General features: G+C 42.5%; 1 protein-coding gene across 6 annotated transcripts in view; it reads right to left on the bottom strand.

The window, feature by feature from the left end:
* Positions 1–19,233, bottom strand: part of ncoa2 (nuclear receptor coactivator 2) — a 64,176-nt gene extending 44,943 nt beyond the window's left edge. Inside the window, exons 1-2 of one of the 6 annotated variants that reach the window (XM_047567963.1) lie at positions 19,014–19,233; positions 3,604–3,689 (exon numbers count right to left, since the gene is read on the bottom strand). The gene's annotated coding sequence lies outside the window, so the exon portion shown is untranslated. Of the gene's footprint in view, positions 1–3,603; positions 3,690–4,977; positions 5,213–18,298; positions 18,741–19,013 lie in introns of those variants that run through there. The other 5 variants (XM_047567964.1, XM_047567965.1, XM_047567962.1 and 2 more) reach the window with 5 other exon arrangements.
* Between the last annotated feature and the right edge of the window lie 575 nt (positions 19,234–19,808).

The following is a 19,808-nucleotide window of genomic DNA, read 5'->3' as shown; positions in this document are numbered from 1 at the left end:
CTACTCGGCAGCATAGTATAAAGCAGTGGTTCTTCACATTTTGGGGTTCAGGACCCCCTGAAATTAAGCTAAGCTAATTTCTGATCTACCCTGAGGATCAAAACTAGCTTAGCTTAATTTCAAGTGCTAACCTGAACGAGCACGTCAATGAGTTTCCCACAACACCTCCCAGCAGACATTTCACAATAAGAGCATTATTGATAAATAAATGGTGCACAGAAACAGTAGGGGTCCCAAAATTTCAATATTTTAAATGGATGCAAACTGTGTTAAGTTTGTATTAGCAGCGTCATGCAGTAATTTTGAACAACGCAACCCGGAAGTGAGCTCTCTTGATAAAATAACACAGATGTAATTAGAGAAAAAAAGTCCTGTTACACCAATTACACCACAGACCACTAGGGGTCGGAGCAGCACGCGGACCCCCGTTTGAGAATAACTGGTGTAAAGAAGAAAAAAAAATTCAAGTAAAAGAAAAAAGAATCAGTGTCTGATTGCAAGGGGAGAGGGCATGTGCCAGTGTGCCATTCCTGTAATCATGTGGGTTAGCAGGGCTTTGACTATAGAGACACACCCTGTGCTTCTGAAGCTGACTGAGTGCTGGGCATGACTATGCATTTAACTGCATCAAAAGCCATTGTGGAGACGTTTGAAGTCTCCTCCACTATAATAACGAGGGCCTTTCCAGAAAAGTGCAAGAAAACCTCTGTAGGGCACTGAACAATGTTTCGCCGGTGTGTAATCTGCCCTCACATGGCGTCTTGGCTCAACAGGTCCCAAGAGGGAAACAAAGAACCAGAGTGCACCAATAAAGGCTGCTTCAGGATGGCTGCAACATGGGCCATTTATTTCCTGCAAACTGCAGAAGATATCATGACAGAGGAGGGGGCGGCCCAAAGGACTCGTGTCTTCTCGTTTTACACCTCGATATTTGCAAGAGTGTGGAGAAGTGCTGACGCTGCCAAAACACACAGAAACGCGTTGGAAACACGTAAGGTGGTATTAAAGGCAACCAAACAATATCACGTTTAACAGAATGCAATGTGGGTGGGGGTCTGGAGTGAACTCTGGCCTCGCTGACAGCTGCTGTTGCCTTGAACCAGATGTTGTGATATTAGGTTTGGGTCAAGGGAGAGGCAGAGGGAGATGGAGGGGGGGAACGTGATGATAGATTTGATGAGTTTACGAGCAATACGACACTGAAACCTTGAGTCCTGGGTAGATTTGGCAACACATGGTCGAAAGAAATTTGTACGGGACTCAATAACGAGCAGCGATCTTTGGAGAAAACGAGTGAAGAGACAGTGAAGGAAGACTGGGAACAGCTATAGGTCATGGGCCGCTTCCAAAGAGAAGGTTCAGCGAGTGTAATGACTTGTGTTCTGCGCACCCCGGGGGTCAAATCGGTGGCTCCAATCTGCAACTGTGTTTCTCAATATATCATTGCCGAATCACATGATTACACTCTATATGCGTTAAAAGTTAGCTTCTCCTTGGGCTCACCAGCACTTATCCATCTTCCAGACAACTTCCTGCCCTTTTATCCAAAGGCTGAACGGCATTTTAATCCGGGTTACCCTGTAACCGAGGCAAATCGACCTCATTTAATTACATGTGTCCAGAAAATCTGACACAAACATACATAAACAGAGCGCTGCTAATTTACTCAAGGAAGTAGTATGCAATTTGCTCGCTACCAAGTCCCACTCAAGAGTTTGGCCACTCTGGAATCACTGCAAGGTAATGGCTCTAAAGTGCAACCAAGAGCCAGGCCACCCCCATTTACTGAAAGCTGATCACGCTCATCAATCTTTAACACTGGCAGTCACTTCAGGATGTCGCAGGATGGGAAGGAGAGGGCTTTCTGTTTAATAAGAACGCCTGCCTCCGACCGCCACAGAAACACGGAAGACTGGTGGGATAGGTGAACCGGAGTTGGCAATTACCGGGGTGGGTGTCAAACATGATTAACTGGCATAAATAAGCAACTCCCAACAATAATCTAGTCAACAATTTATCAGCGGCTGAGAGCACCAGCGGAGGGGAGATTCGGATATCACTGTGGGAATCAGATTATCTTATAAGGTGAAATGCAGAGGTAGCCTGATCTGATCTCCCAAGGGTGCTGCCATTAATCCACATGTGATTCTACTCCCTATTGCAACACATCAGGCCTGATTATGCTCTGTATATGCAGTGAAAACTTGTAATTCCCATTCACTGTACCTCTGTGGAGTGGCATAATGTGTCAGCCGTTTCAATTAGCGCTACTGGCTGAGCATAACTGCTTTAAACAAATGAATAATTTGCATGGCCGTGTGCACTGTTCCTCTGAGGTACTTAATGGCAGAAAAAAAAATGATTTATTCATTTTTCAATCCATTAATCTGTTGATATTTTTTAAATCAATCGATTATTTCCTGATAAATGATATTCAAATATAATGATGACATATTTAAACATGGTATCTATGACTTGAAACCCGTATTAAACTTGAGGTTTTACCAAATTATGCCATGCAGCTAACTGCATAGAGTACATTTTAACAGTGTGTTTACCTGCACGTGAAAAAAACTAATTATTGCCTTAATCCGACTTTAACTGGACAACTTGATTGCACGTAAACACTTACGTTACTCAGACTAAAATCAGAGTTCTCTTTATCTGATTAATACACCCAGATGATGTGATCTCGACCATCCAACTAAATTCAACATAATGGTCCAAATATTACATAAACACTGTGACCCATATTTTATGCAAATCGATGTATTTAAGTAGTCGAAGCAACTTAAGATTTTGACGGTTCGATGCACATTTTACATACACATTTTGTTCATGGTGCTTACTTCTCACACTGCATGAAAATCTGGCTCGTGACCCTGAATGTATATATATATATATATATAATAAACAGGAAATATTGTCATGTACATATTCCAATACAGCAAAGCTCGGCATATTAATAAGAGGAATGTCCAGCTTTACAACCAGAAAACAAACTAAGCTCATGCAAACTATTATTACGAGTAGCAGTCCACTCAGAAACTGGGTGTTGTAAGAACTGCTGGCGACGCTGTAATCCTAAGAGACACATCCTAGCCAACATCGTCTGAACTGTAACCTTCAAAATAACTGAACCTCGACAGAAGGAACGGCGGTTTCGGGAGTAAGGCTGCTTTTCCCCACAAGATGGATGAACACTGCACACCAACGGGAGATGAAGCCCTCACTTTAAGAGCAGCTGGATTCAGACACTACCAGCCACAAAGGAACAGGTCAGATGAGGATTGTGTGTAAATCAGGAGAGAAGATTCAGCATACTTCTCACGCTAATGTCAGCTTGAAAACCAAAAGGTGAATTCAGACTTGTAACTAAAACGCTCAGAGAATTTGTTTCATACAACTTACGATAAAATAAATGTAAAGATCCCCGTTAACAAATGCTACATTTAAGACCAAAACGAATGTTTTAAAAAATGATTCAAACTAGGAAATCTATGTAATAGGTTTATCTGTAAAATTGGCCATTTGAGTGCCTATTTGTCATGTTGCACAGTAGAGTTGCGTAAAGGCAGAGTTGGCTGTGGCTATGCTTCTCACCTTGGTTTCAGTCCAGAGAGTCCCTCAGGCCATTGCGGCAAGACGCTAATGCTAGGAAACCTTTACGCATCATCCACTCCTCCCTGCTGAAAGAAATAACAGCACAATTGGGATGTACAGTCCAGACTCTCAATCAGCACAGCTCTCATCACAAAGGGGGCCCCGAGCAGGATTTGGGAGGACAAGCTTTGCGACCATGGCCGCCATAGTAACACTGATTAACGTAAAAATGCATCAAATGATTTCTCCAAGTCTAAAGAGGTCACTTCAAATTTTGATGACATTTATCTGAGGCAAACGAATACTTATAAGATGAGTAAAGCTGGTCACAAAATACTTGAACTGGGGAGTTAATGGTTGAAGTATTAGTCAATTCTCCCTGAATCATCTGTTTTTATAACCACGAAGCTCCACATTAAAGAAAATAAAAAAGTAATGCTTCAGTGACTAATCATGTGTCATTACTCAAAATAACAGCAATACACTTAAAGGCGTTTTCAGAGTACTGGGGACCTAAACGCGGTCTGCACATCTGGCACCCAAACACTAGTCGGCGCTGTGTCTTTTTTTGTTTCCACTTCCTGCTTCACTTTCAACAACGGCGACTGAAACTTTCCCCCCAAATTTCGGCCATATTTCTCCGAACACAAGTCATACAAATGTCTGCATCTCCCAAACTACTCAGTTAACCTCACCGATTATTAATCTAAAACAATCAATTCAAAAATTGCGTAGATGGAAAAGCAGCTGGAAATACTAAAGCCGAAACACGCTAATACCAAACAGACAACTCACAGCTCTTGCACTCTGTAGCATGTAGTTACATTTTTAGGGAGGTTACGGCACTAGCTTCGGCGTCAACTCAACACGTCTAAACTGCCTATAAGAGATAACACATTTGAGTGGATGCATAAGTATTAATTGATTCTCAACTGGGACATAAACTGGTGAATATTATGTGCTTGTCCCGACACTAACTGGAGTAGAAAAATATGTTTTCAGACCAACAAGGTTTGCATCGCTGTGATGTGTAACTACATTTGTAGGATGCGTGTCAGGGTATGGGACCCCCAAACTGATGGAGAGATTAAGTAGGGACCCCCCCACCTACTATATGTGTATATTAAACTCGGACTAGTGCCATTTCTAAAATAGATTATCATTTTGCATTCAATACTAAGCTATCAGTTATCCCTTTACAAAAATATGTTGGATTCATGTGTATTTAAATAAATTTAAATTTTAAAAAATAAATATATATATATATAATATATTATATATATATATATATATATATAATATATATATATATATATATATATAAAACATGTCTAATCAACCAAAGATTTTGAGACCCCCCCCTCCCCGCAGTACCTCCATGGACCCCCTAGGGGTCGCGGATCCCTTGCTGAAGATCTATGGCGCAGGCTATGAATCTCAGAAGAGGATGTAAAACATTTCTTTACGAGGAAACAATAAATGCAGCACAATGGGTCCGTATGGAAACCGCACTGGAAAAAACAGACCAAAAAAAAAAGAACCACACTAAGAATGACTGAGAACCAGGGACACGAGGTGCGGTGAAATGTCCCACTTAGGGACAAAGTCTAAACCGTGTGGTGCATGCTGGTTTTATCATAAAACTATAAAATAAAAGATCTTACAGTTATTCCGTTTGAGCAAGACCACAAAACTCACTTTAACTATGACATAAAACAAGACGCACCATTCCACGCACCATTTTAGGAAAAAACTATTCTAGTAAATTTTTTATTTTTTTTTTTTAAATTAGGAAGTACTTATACAGCCATTTACTTTTTACGTTGTCCAAACTCTGAAGGCATCTCATCTAGTACTCAGTGTTTGCATTAAGTTAGCATTGAACTGCAAGTTAAGGGTCTACAGAGTCTTTTCATCCCTCAGGTCTGTAAAGCCTATTACATTGTGGAACACGGTGTTCCTTTTTAATCGTGGCATACAATTAATTAGATCAGAAAAAAAAAATCAATTTTAACTGGTATTCCCATTTGGATAATTACAAAATGCAAGTGTGAAGTTTCTTTTTTTTTAAAAAAAAAAAAAAGAAGAATCTTCCAGGCTATTTGGCTACACTAACAAAAAAAAAAAAAAAAAAAATGAATGGGAGGCCTCATGAGGTGATTTTATGCCGAATCTGTGCCAAGGAGTGAGCCAGCTGAGGAATGCACTCTCATGATGTCATTCACTGACATAAGAGTAAACCTGAACCCATGAACCCGAGCTAGAACCCCCGTGGGAAAAGGTGACAAGATTTACGGTGCAAATATATATATATATATATAAAAAAAAGAAATCTCTCTTTGTAGATGCTGCCTGACTGTGAATAAGCAAAATACCTGCCTTGTCTTTAAAGTTACAGCCAAGTTAATCATTAGTGAAAATTTTACAATCGTGTATTTCTGTCAACTCCAGCTTCCTCTTTTCCTTTTCCCATTCCTGCATGGCTCTCGGTTTTCATCCTCTGCTGGAATTTCAACTGAGCTTTAATGCTGTCACATGCTCAGCCTCAGTCCAGCTCTTGATCTGTGGAATGAGTGACAGAAAAAAAAAAAAAAAGAAAAAGCAAAGCCTGCAAACGCTCTGTTGAGTTAGGGTAACGGTAATAATTTTTAAACGACTAAACGGATCAGAAAATAACACTGACTAAATAGTTTGTACACAAGGTTAGTTGGTATCGGCCACAGCACCTCACACACATCGGACCAGACGAGCCACGGCGAAGCTTGTTGTGACATAAGCAATGTGGACATGCTGGTGGCATCCGTGGTGTGATCTAAGACCAGTGGCAAGTCACACCAGACGAAGGCTCATATGCCAACAACACAAATCATCCATACACGCTGCAGCAGAAGCCGTCCTGAGGAGCCGTCTGTCCTTGACAGGTTACTCTGCTCGGCGCAGATTTTCTGAATGACACATAGTGAAACTTCAACAAAAAAACACAAAATCCTGCCAAGCGTATAACTCAGCTTCAGCTGCAACATTAATAAAGGTTCGTGTTACGCCTACACAACAGCACGACACAATCAATCGAGCTATTTGTGAGTTATGAAGAGAAAAATAAAACATGGGTTAAGCTATTCGCAGATACGTTTGTCAAATCCCCAAGACTCTACCTTAAAAGTAACACAGATGGATTGATGCAGAGAAATATACACTAACACGGTTAAACTCACACCATCGCCATCAAACAGAGTCCAACCATCTGGTGGTATTTAGGGGGAGGTCAAAGATCACCAGGTCAAAAGTTCAATCTCCCTCTAAACAGATTACCGCCAATTAAACCGTAGCTGGTAATAAACGGTTTCATTATGCGGCGCAAAAACCTCACATTATTCTCAGCGTCACAAAACTAAACCCCCGGATGAATCAAAAGTGAAACGGAACATGTGTGGCCTGAAACGCAACCGAGCGAGACCTCTGAACTGTTTTACTACACAACAGATCTCACTTCCAAGTTCATCCAGCTTTGAAGGTGGATTTCAGAGCATTTCTTGGGACCCAGGCAGCAGAAACGTTACCCAGGGCCTAACTTTGGAAACAACCGTAATCTTTCCATTCTTGCAGAGTGGGCACCCGGTGCCTCCTGAGTGAAAGGCTTCCTCACACAAGCTGGGTTAACAATGCTAATGAGGCGGCTAATCACGTTCACGTAGGACAAAGGGTGGATAGTTCATGTGCTAGAAACTGACCATAATGGCCAGGTCACAGAAGGGCTAAACACCAATGGAGCTCCAACAGGGAGCCTTTTGAATGGCCCACTAATCGCTGTCAATTCAATAAGAATCAAGGCTGATGTCCACCCTAATGAAAATACCTGGCCTTTTAGCTCTCGTCAAGCCCGAGACCCACTTCCTAATCAATAGGTCCACCCGGTGCGATGGAGCGGGGGGGTGCAAATAAGAAACTGCGAGGTGTGGAAAATCAGATTGTTCAGGCAAACATAGATCTTCCTATGTATGTGACGTGAAACAGGATGACAAAAGGGACAAAGGGGAACATGTGTTGTGTTGTCCACAAGTGGGGGTTTGTGATAGTTTGCAGGTTAAAGAGTACATAGGGGCAGGTCTAACCTCTCAAACAGGCAACGGCACTTCCTGTAAACACCTTAAACTTGCATGGTGCGTTGGGATGTCCCGGAACAAAGCATGTTTGCATCAGCGGAGGAATGTGGTTGCACTGGGTTTCTCTGGAAGATATTAAATGCAACGAAAGCCACAAACGTGTCAGCGTACACTTGACGAGAGTTCTGTGTGCTTTCGTTTACCGTCAGCGCCTTTCACTACTAATGCATCGGCGAGATCATTGCGTACAGAAACCCTCACATAAAACGCGAGTGTTTCTTTTTTCCCACAGGCTGATGCAGAACTGCAACCTTGTGCCAGGTGCCCTTACATCTGTTGCTCAAATAGCAACAGCTAGCTCCTTCGGCCGCGACCTCAGCGACAGCAAACACAAACGTGCAAGTGCCATAATGACACAGATAAGGCGTGCTGTAAAAAGGTGAGTCACAGGGACGAGAGAAAGGAAATGTGCAGCTGAAACCGTGTGTGAGGAAGGGTGTGGGCAGCAAAAAAATAAATAAATAAAAAAGAATTATGCACACAGCTAATTGAATAATGTTTTAAGATGATTTTGAGCCCATCTTGTGACCGGTCTGTATGTCAGCTGTGTACCTATTGTGCTTGGGTATGTGCACGTTTTTTTTTTTTTTTTTTGTGTGTGTTTGTTCGTGCACGTTCGCGGCCTTTTATTGCCTGTCACAGTTTACAAGAAATTAGTTCCCATGGAGCCCGAGGCTATAGAGTGGAAGCAGACTCAGGATAAGGAAGTGCCATGTTAGCACAGAGGGGAGGGGAAGAGTAGATCAGCTGACACAACTATGTCACTTTATCAGCCAAAGACTGAGACAATTTGACAGCCTAACGCTCACAGCAAATGTACACAGAGAGAAGGAGAGACTGGCGAATGTGCAAAACGCCACCAAACTAAAGTTGTAGAGGAAAAAAGAAGCGATTTCTGCACCAGTGTGGACGCGGTAACGACTTGACTCTAAACCCCAGCATTACCTGATTAAGAGCGCTGCTGCTTTGACAGTGGAACAGGTAATTGGACAAGACAGAGCAAAGAGCCACGTGAAGCACCATCCTCTTTCTCCATTTACACAGTCCCCTGGCGAAACACTTAGCGTCGGGCCGACGTCCTGAGAGCTCCTGGGAGACTCGAAAAACACGTTTCTTCAGGTATAATTTCAGGTGGTGACCACTGATGAAAATCTGCCAGGGCGAACGGGACTGTTTTTTTTATTTCAGACACAGTGGTGGCATCTCTCTACTGAGCCTTTATTACATGAAGGTAGGTAAAAAAATAATTTCCTCAGCTGCTGTGAACAATTCATGTAGGTGCAGTGCTACTTCCTAAAAACCAATGCTTTTGCTCCACGTGTGGGAACAGGTGCATCCGTGCTGCTGCTGCTCGTACTCTAGTTCTGAACAACATGTATAATTGACCACAAAACGCTCAGATTGTCAAGATATGGCGAGAAGGAAACAGTGAGGTTGTTACAATAGCAATGACCCACAGCAGACTGACACAAAAATGGTTTAGCAGCAACAAAAATCATGAAAAATGATTGACCTGGCCTCCAAATTGATCCCAATCTGTGGGATGATCCACCACAGAGGCCCCTCCCCTCAACCCATAAGACTCAAAGACCTGTAACTAACAACATTGTGTTACCAGACACCACATGACACCCTCAGAAAGCCCACGTCCATTCTCTAATGAGCAACAGCTTTTTTAGAGGCTCAAGAGAGACTTACACATATTAGGAAGGTGGTCATAATGTTACGCCTGATCTGCACGAGACGCCAAAGTTAGCAAACGTATCAGTCTTTTGCGGTAAAATGCGACTTAAAGCGCGCTAATTAGCGTTACTCAACTCCTGTCGTCATTACTGTTCATGTCAAACAACTCCACCCCGACAAAACGTTTTAAAATATTGTCTGTCAGCCTCCATAGCAAAGGCATCAGCGTAACACCACGGCGCTGCCTTTCCTAAGTAATCTCCTCTCCAACAGTGCCTTTGTTTTGCACTCCACTGCCAGATGAGACGGGAGGCAGTTTTGTTTTGACGGCCCACATCTTCAGGTGCCAAAACCACAAATCTCTGGAGCGAAGGCATGAATGGAAGCACTTCGACATGCAAACAAACACATTGTACTCGCACAGTCCGAGGAGGACGAAATGTTAGCGATCTGAAATTACAGTTGGAAGAACGGACTATTTCATTGTTTGGGTGCGCGAGTAACAAATGACAATTTATGTTAGCAACAGTAGCATAAATAAAATAAAATGAAAAATGACTGCGACAAACTAAACACAAAACAACTTCACGCTCGCTATTATTATTAGTGACTTCACTCAAATGTGATGTGCTGTAAGTCTTATATATTATATGTGGGATAAATAAAGAATTATCTTCTTAAAACTCGCTGTTTTAGTGCATTTTGCTTGTGTTCTTTACTTTCTTTTAATTTTATTTTTTTTTTCTGAACAGTGGCTTCCAAGTCATAATCAATCTAGACTCAACTTCTAATCACCGGCTCTCTACTACAAAATCTCCCAATTGTAATTTTAGAATTAATACATTAATACACAATCATATAGAATCAGAAAAACAAATAGTCACTAGTCGATTTCCTCTTGTGGAAATGAGGAGTCGGCAACATTGACACTTTTAAACGTAGGCTAAAAACATCTCATAACTTTTATGTGACAGTCTTAGTTATTTTACAGCTTATATTATTTATATTTACATCTTAATTTTGAGTTTTTCTATGTTTTATTATACGTTTTATTTCAGTCTACTTTTAATGTTCTTATATCTGACTGTGTTTTTATATTTTATTTTGATTTATTTATTCTCATGTCACCTATATTGATCTTTTATTATTTTAACTTATCCTGTTTACGGTGTGAATTAGTCTCCATGTTCTTTTTTTGTTGTCGTTTGTTCCTTTTCCATATATTATTTGTCAATCAAAGTGTAAAGCGCTTTGAATGGCATTCTGAAAGGTGTTATATAAATAAAATTTGATAAAGTACTACTGAGCACATCACTACTGTCAATTAATTGACAGTGGTTGTTAATTAAAAAAATAAAAATAACAACCACCGATTGACTGAAGTGCTGATTTACATGCATACCATGTTCATAACGGTTCTTCCACTCACCTTTTATCGTGAGAATTAATAGAGCGTGATACGAGGCTCGTGAATCTGTGCAACCGTTATGTTCTCTGTGCTTAATAAAAGGAAAACAAGTACCGGAGTGGACAGATTTATGCTTCATTTTGTCACAATATTCGCCTACGTACTCTCTCCCTATAGGTGGTAAAACAGGTCAGCTAAGGAGATTCCTTACACCACTGAAAACAGTAAAGATAGAGCATGCAAAACCATATTATAGGTCACTGGAGGAACACTGCTGAGTCAGCAGAAAGGGGAAAGACAGGGAGACGAGCATGGAGAGGGGGGGGGGGGGGTTGGGAGAAATCACACTGGTCAGAGTTTGACCCTCACCGGTGTGTACAGAAACGAAAAGCCTGAAACTGAATCCCCACATTCCTCTGGCTTTATGACAAGCGGGTGAGAAATGCTGCTGCTCCGCACATGTCATTCCATACCGCCTTAGCTTTAGCCTTAGCCTTAGCTTTAGCCTTAGCTTTAGCCTCGGCCCAGACAGCGATGGTGGATACGAGTGTGCAGGTTATGCACGTTCGGAGGTGAATTTGTCCCAGAATGGGATTGTAATACAGGGCCTTCTGCGGGCAGATTCACACAGCGCATATTTTTGGACCACCCACCCAACTTCATCAGGCAGCTTGCTCAATCCAAGTTCCCTCCCTCCCTCCCTCGGTGCCAAGGATCCCACCCTGGGCACTGGGAAAGGTGCCAACCACATGCTAGCACCCAGTGGCACAAACACATTGTGGCGAAGGGAAAGAAAAAGGCAGTTCACCCACAATGCTTGAAATCAAGACAGCACACTAGCGAAGCTTTATCTACGAGCCCATCTTGTTTTACATCAAAACACAATTTCACATGATTTACCTCTGTTATTCTTAGGGCTTGCCTTTGGATTAAGCTTTAAATCCACCGTGTTTAAGTGCGTGCTATTTAAATTGCTTATGTTATTGTGAACTCGACAGCTTTTTTCAAAACGAGCCATTGTTCAGAATAGCACCATTTATTACAATCTTCCGCATTGTGCGATAAAAGCAACGTGGCAGAAACACACAGGAGGGAGACGTCTGCAGAAACGCTGTCACGCCGTCATGTGACCTCTACTGTCTCCTCTGTTCGAGGCAAACAGGCCGAGGGCACCTTCTGAGCAATGAGCAGCAGACACCACAATATCATTTAGCTTTAGAGATCAATATGCACTTTGCTGTGGTTGACCTACATAAGTGGAGGAGCGTGGACTGTTGAAATCATTGGATTGCCTGTGAGCCTCAAGATCCTTGGAGCCCCGGTGGAGTCTCCACGGCACTAGGCCGCGATGCATGTTTAGGTGTGAGATCAGTTATCTTACAGATTTAAACAGTCATCGACACAACGGTTCCTTCAAATTAACAGCCGCAGTTAATTTAAATTCCCTGAAAATGCTCGAGGAAACTTTACTTAAAAGCTGAAAGCTATAAGTGCATGACTTTTATATATAAATACACATCTGATACAGTCAAGCCTTTGCCAAACAACAAAAAAAACTTCACACTGTGCTGATTAAGCTAATCAGTAGAAGATAAATGTCTCTGTGTTTTGCATTCAACCAGAGTTTTAAATATGGCGTCTGTGGTGACATTCCTAAACGGCTTCACGGATATAAAAAAAAAACAAAAACAGAGAAAACAGCAACTGGGAGTATGGAAGAGCCTAAAGTTACAGATGTAACCACGGTTCTGTGAATTCACCACATCTAGGAGTTTTTAGGATTGAGAAATAAAAAAGAGTTTCTGATGATTCAGATAAAAATAAAATAACACCCACCATTCAGAGAAATAATTAAAGTCTTAAACCCTATTCGCAAAGAATTCATATTACCTACTGATGACAGGTAACTCTGAAATGACCCCTGTAATCTTAACTAAATCACGATGCCGACTGGGAGAATGTGAGCAATGATGTTGCCATCATAGCAAAAGGTGGAATCTAAAATAATAAGATAATAAATAAAAGCCGTCCTTGTCTTCAAAGTAGAGAATAATAAAAATAAACAAAAAATCTATTGAATGTGAAAGTGTTTCCAAACATCTGACTGGTACTGTGACACATGTGTCAACTAGGGGTGGGTAAAGTGTTATTATACTGCAATATTCTACATAGTTCACTAAGAAATTTTAAATGCATCTTAAAATACTTATGTATTGAGTAACAAAAACAAAAACAATATTAATCCAAATATTTCCAGTTTATTGCACTTGTACAGAAAAAGTGGTGGTGGTAGTCGTTCACGATCGGCCTAAAAAAATGACTTTTTCTTTTGAAATCAATATCGTATCAGAAGAAAGAGTATCGCGATATTTTTTCCCACCTCTAGTATCAACACTGTCTGTGTAACTATCCCTACTGTTACAAGGGAGACATGAAATCTCTGCACTGCAGCTTTAAATGTTGTTGAATATCACATCTAATACTCATATTCTAACATGGATATCCAGCACAGACTGGTCTTGTTGATGCCAAACCCTAGGCATGAAAGCTGGGGGTACAGATTATCCAAGAATAAATTTGGGCTCAGTCACTGGGCTCAATATTCTGAGACAACAAGTGCAATGGTATGCGCATCCCTCGGTCAATCAATCCCGGGCAAACAGCAACTCTCGGCGTTGGATAATCAACCCTTTTTTTTAACAGTGGTTTAGGATCACTCCGAGATCAGTTAACCCAAAGAAAAAGGTCCTGCACGGGCTGTTCTTAACAAGACAGGACTAACTCTGAGCGCAGATAGATGGGATGGCTGATTTGAGGTCAGCTAATAAACACAACAACAAGCCTGGGAGCACCGAAGGGAGTGAAAACCTCCCCACGTCTCCTCTTCTCTTCTCTGTCAAAAACCCTCTCGGCTTTCCGTCAAACATCCCTATGCCTTCGCCGTGAGATGCCTCTCCTCTCTCCCTCTGCTGTAAAAACCTGGCCATTACCCCCACAGCTCATCCCTCACGCCCACCCAGGACCTGTCACACTGCTGTTTCCATGACGACACAAACACAGAGACAGCAGGGCGAGATGCCCAGCGAAGACAAGGCAAACAGATACCAGGGGGAGGGGCAGCATCACGTCAAGATTACACTGTGGACCGTATACAGCAGCGTGTGATGGACAGATTACACAATGCAGGCCGATCTGTTACATCTAAACTAGAATGGAAGCCACATGGTTTCTTGTTTGTTTGGCCCCTGCTTCACGATGCAGCCAATGCCTGCCCTCCAGCGTGGGGTTTTTAACATTTAATGTCATCATTAACAATTCCACGCTTTAGCAGATTGCCGTTAACTGCTCGGGCCACTGTGGACTGTGGATCGAACGCGCAGATTTGAGAACCCGGATCTCTGCGTTAGGCGTTGGGTGAGTCCGGGACGTTGCCGTTAAGGAGTCGACTGTTCTAAGTTTGCAGAGACGTGGCTGTCACTTTAAAGCCCGCTTCAAATGAGTCAAGTTAACGACGTTAGCAAAGACAGTCATGTAGTAACAACAGGAGTAGTGTTTACTGGTACAGTATGATAAGGAATCAAGCATCAGTCACATAGTTTGAATTATCTACTCAATTGTTACTTGAAAAAACGGGTCACATACTCTATTGTACTCGCTGTAACGATTCAAGTTCTCTTATCTTGTTGTTTACTTGCATTCCCTGGCACTTTTGTTTATTTAATAAATGGAACAAATATTATTACTATATTACAAGTGAGCTGCCATCTTTAACATTTAGGTCAGAGGTCTTCAACGTTTTTTTAGGCCTATGACTCCCAAACTGATGGAGAGATTAAGTAGGGACCTCATACTTTATGGGTGCTATTTAGAAATATACATTATTATTATTTTGCATTCAGTATTAGACTATTCAACTAATACACAGGTTCAAATATTATTTTTTTTATTTCAAACATGTGCAACAGTACCAGTTTCATCTTCTGACTCCACTTATCTCTTCAATAAAATATGTTGGGTTTGTGTTAATGTGTATTCAAAGTAATTTTAATTTGTGGGAGAAATTGACCTCCCTAGGGGTCATGGACGCCCTGTTGACCTGCTGTTGAAGACCTAGATGGTCATCAGCAATGCACTACTTAGGCAATTTTATTTGACTATAAAAAGATTAACCTGGAGTTGTGTAGAAACTCCAGGTTGTAGAAAACTTAACTAAAAGTTATTTTGCATTGACAGACCAACCGATTAATTAATTGATCAATCATTTAAATCCTAAATGAGTTTTAAATCCTGCTGTTTTAAACTAGATCAGGCGTTCGTTATTGGTAACCGGTCTGAAATTAGTTCCCTCATTGATATTAAGCTTATTAACCTAATAAGAATAAGTCCAAACTACTCGGGGACCTCATGTGATTTAGGAATCCACGTCTACGCGGTGTGCCGGACCATACGTTCGCTCCGACTCAAAGAGAGGCTAAAGCAGAGATGCCAGTTCAAATAAATATGAACTCAGATGGACTCAGCAATAAGAATAAAGGTGGCAATAAAGTACAAGACCATTATAAGACTGGAGCAACATGACAGCAGATATATATCAAATGTTTCAACTTTTATAATAGATAAATCTGCCACTTATTTTCTTATTGTTCAGTAGGGGTGGGTCTTCACGATACGATACGTATCACGATACTTTAATGATGATACGATACATTATTGCGATATATTTTGCATTATTATATATAGTTCACTGAGAATTTTTAAATGCATCTTAAAATACAAGTTTCCATTTCCAATTTATTACACTTGTACAGAAAAGGTGTTGGATGTGTGGAAGTTTTTCAAGATGTGACTTTTTCCTTTCAAAATCTATATCGGAAGTAAAGGTATCGTGATACATTGTCATATCGACATTTTTTCCCACTCATGAACAAGTGAAAATGATCTGTCCCAAAGACAGACAAAGTACACAGTCTGAAATAATTCCGTTTACACCCATGAAAGAATAATAAGACAAGCCACTGGTATTCACAATGGATGAGCTGGAACCCCACAGAAAATAGCCATTACATAATTGCTTAAAATGACTTTCTCACACAAACATCTGCACGAGTCACAAAGCACAAACCCTCTCTTCGACTGTAGCATTACCACAGGGCTGAAGGGCGAAAAACTTATTACCTGACAATCACACCAGAAAAAGCGACAAACTTTGCAACAGAGCAAGGGTCACGCGATTACACTATCACTCCGGTGACGCAACAAAGCCACCGATCACAGCAATTACGAGGCGGCACGTCGCAAGTATGAAATTAACACACAGGTCGGGCAGCGACAAGCAAACTCAATGACTGACTAAAACGTGGCTAGTGTGCGTGAGAAACACACGTCTCCCGATCACATGACCACAAAGGCGTTACTATGTCACACACCTGTTGCTATAGCAGTAGATCACAATGTGCTCAGGCAGAGTGCTTTAGCTAACACCCACTACACAAACTGCCCCAATAGTGTGAGAAAATTTCCAGCCAGTTATCCTTGCATAAACATCCACATACTTGCACGCACGCTTGCAGGGATTCTGTCATCGTCCCAGCGGTCGCCGCCGATGTTGTTTTTAATCTTTACGTCAAAACCCAATAAAACCTTTTTTTTCTGCTAATGCAAATCTTTGTACAGTCTCCACTTCAAAGCAAAGCAAACAACGAAAGCCTGGGATTACAATGATATACTGGCACACGCACTTGCAGGAGAAGACAGGCTTGCATCTTTGCAGGGCAACATTCTTTAGAGGGCCGTCACGAGCATCAGACACTTTCACTATTGAAATCGGGCCAGTTCGTGAGCTTTCACTGCTTGTTATCTGTCCGTCTATTCGTTTATCTTCAAACTACCATGTCACGTAATAACAGGTGACATGCAGTGGAGATAAAACATTAAGGATGTTAGAGGTTAAGAGTCTCTGCTAGGACTGTGTGTGTCCACATCCACGACCAGGGTGATAACCGGGCGCCTTGCACGGCCGCCCTCTTCTCCAAATCTGCTCTCCGCAGACGATTTAAACATCTGAATTTCTCAATGTGCAGAAAGAACAAGGACCCGGCACTAACATTGTCTCTTTTGAAAACTCCTTGAGTGGCGTGTGTCTCGAGACTGAGACCCATCACGCCGCAGCTGCCGGACGACGTGTCACGCCGTGCCGCGCGTCGGTAACGCGACGTGAAGCGCTTGTGCACCGTGATGCAACGGAAACTGCTCAACTGGTTCCACGGGACGCGTTCCTGCTGCATTACTGAGAGGAGCGCTGACAGCCGCTGAAGTGGCACAAGCTGTCTGCCTGTACAGTCCTGGATCAGTCGAGCAGGAGGGCTCCTAGAGGGAGGGGAGGGGAGGAAGGAGGGGGCGGGACACTGCACTCTCCTTACAGGCACAACAACACATGAGTGAAACCTCCGAGCACTAACACGGGATAATATGGAGAGCATCGCCTATTCAATTAAACACCCAATTTTTATTTAAATGTCCACCCAAGTGAGCTCTGGTAATTGTTTTCGCCGCGCAATTATTTTAAATAGCCTTATTTGGACAGGACGAGCACCCTGCAGATGTCTTATCTTAGACTTTAATGATCCACAAGGGAAAATTGCCTGGTCATAGTAGCGTAGTTGTTATAAAAAGCTGGATAGAGTAAGGTGTAAGATAACGTTCACTAGAGGAGCTGTGACATAACGTTTGGTGATGGCATGTCCATGATGGAGAGCGGTTTGTCCGGCATCCTCCCGTCCCTCAAGCGAGACAGACGTCTCCAACTCCCAACAAAGTGCGAAGTAATGTGTCATCCACATCATGGTATATATATCCACCAACAAAAAAAAAGAAAAAGCAACTGGACTTGTTGAGTTTAGCTCATCCAAGCAGCTTCCTCGGTTCTGTCTTGAGTTGTTATTCCACTTGTATCTCTCCATATTGTATGTACCACAGCGTGCACGCTAGTCCAAAACCAATTGCCCCTGGTGGTGGGATTAATAAAGTCGTCTGAATCTGAAAACAAGTCCAGTTTCTTTTTTCTTTTTTAAGAAACAAAACCACAGCAAAAGCAACACGGCAGTAGCAGCAACAACAACAACAACTACTCGCTGCAACGCACCGAAACCTTGAGAAGGGGTTTCTGGTGCGCAGCTGTGTCCATGAACCGCTTTCTTGAATTCTTTATAGTTTAAAAAAGTGCTCATGTATAGCCTGCCTCCTCCTCCTCCTCCTCCTCCTGCTCCTGCTGCTGCTGCTAACTGAGCACAATGCACAGTGACGCCAGCCAAACACAACAGAAACATTAGTTCAGCAAAAAAAAAAAAAAGAAAAACCCTACACACACACACACACACACACATATAAGCGTGCGCCCTGCAGCTTCAACTCAACTAGCGCACGGGCTCTTTTTGTAGCTTACCTAACGTGGCAAAGTAGTAAAGAAGCTTCGTCATTATTACCACGACAGACAGCCCGCTCGGAACACATGGTGATGAGAGCCGTCCTGACTCACTCGTTTTTTTTTTTTTTTTTCTGACAACGACGTTCAGCCCCCGCAGCTACACGGCTAGCCTTTGCCTTGCTAACTGCTACCACTGGCTGGGGGAACTTTGTAGGCAGCGACAGCAGCAGCAGGAGCAGCAGCAGCAGCAGCAGCAGCACGGTCGCTCACTCAGCACAAAAAAAAAAAAAAACAAAAAAACAATGACACATGAAAGTATTGTGCACGCCGCACACCGCTTCCCACCAAACGCACACGTAACCCAGCCGCCCGCCGAACAGAAACGGAACACCGAACCGTGCAATGACTCCGCTCCGGGCGCCGTCTAATTAAAGTTTGCAGCAGAAAAACACCGCTGACACACACACACACACGCACACGCACACACACACACACACACACACGCACACGCACACGCACACACACACACACACACACACACACGGGGCTTAGCTCGAGAAGCTAACGCTCTCGCTAATAGGCTAACGCCGAAGCGAGAAGCCCGAGAAGCCTGTGCCAGACAGACACGCATCCGAGATTGAGGACCTCGCACTGGATTTCGTGGATTTCGCAACGAAAGCGCAGCGTCGCGGCCCCCGACCCGAGGCGCACGAAAACGCGTGTGGCTACTTACGATTTTAACACTTTCGGCTGCGTCCTCGCTGTTAAACTCCGCTCATCCGAGGCGGCTCTGACCTTCGCGGTGGTGAAACAACATTTCTGCTGGCTAACCGTGCCGCCATGTTACTCCCTCCCGCTCTGCAAAACCAACGCTGAGTGTTTATCTGGCTGGTAGCTGCTATCCTCCCCCACACCGAGCTACATCACGGGGCAGTATCCAGCAGTAGCAACTCAGTCACTGCCCGGGGTTGGGGTGGGGGGGGGTGGGTGTGGGGGCCGGCAGTGGAGGGGAGGGGGTCCTAAGCGAATCCTACGGCGATTTACCTGTAAAGGATGACACGGTGCATGCAGTTTGACTGATCAGTTTGTCGATATTTAACCTGACAAGTCACCTGAACGCCCCACTGTGCCATGTCACAGTCAATTTAAATATCTGCTAAGAAAATGCGCACACTACAACCCCCTGTCTCATATCCAGGTTATAAGAAAAAGTGTGTTATTATAATAATTATTATTATACAAAAAAAAAATATTCTATTCTATTCTAATTCTATTACTATCATTACGACACGAAACCCATTACAAGAAAATAAAAATGGCTCACCATGATTTTTTATTTATTTTTTTTAAGTGTGAGGTCGTAAATATTTTTGTCACCCTATAAAGTGTTGTGTTTAAGCAAATAAAAAGGATGATGAAATGTAAACTGTTAATTTTTATTATGATTTTTTAAGATATCGCAGCTGTTTTAACATCCATCCTCACCACAGGGAGGTTTCTGGTATTATTTAGCATTGTGTCGTTTTCT

The sequence above is a fragment of the Mugil cephalus genome, chromosome 18, assembly GCF_022458985.1.
Source record: "Mugil cephalus isolate CIBA_MC_2020 chromosome 18, CIBA_Mcephalus_1.1, whole genome shotgun sequence".
NCBI lineage: Eukaryota > Metazoa > Chordata > Actinopteri > Mugiliformes > Mugilidae > Mugil > Mugil cephalus.
This window is presented reverse-complemented; position numbering and strand designations above follow the sequence as displayed.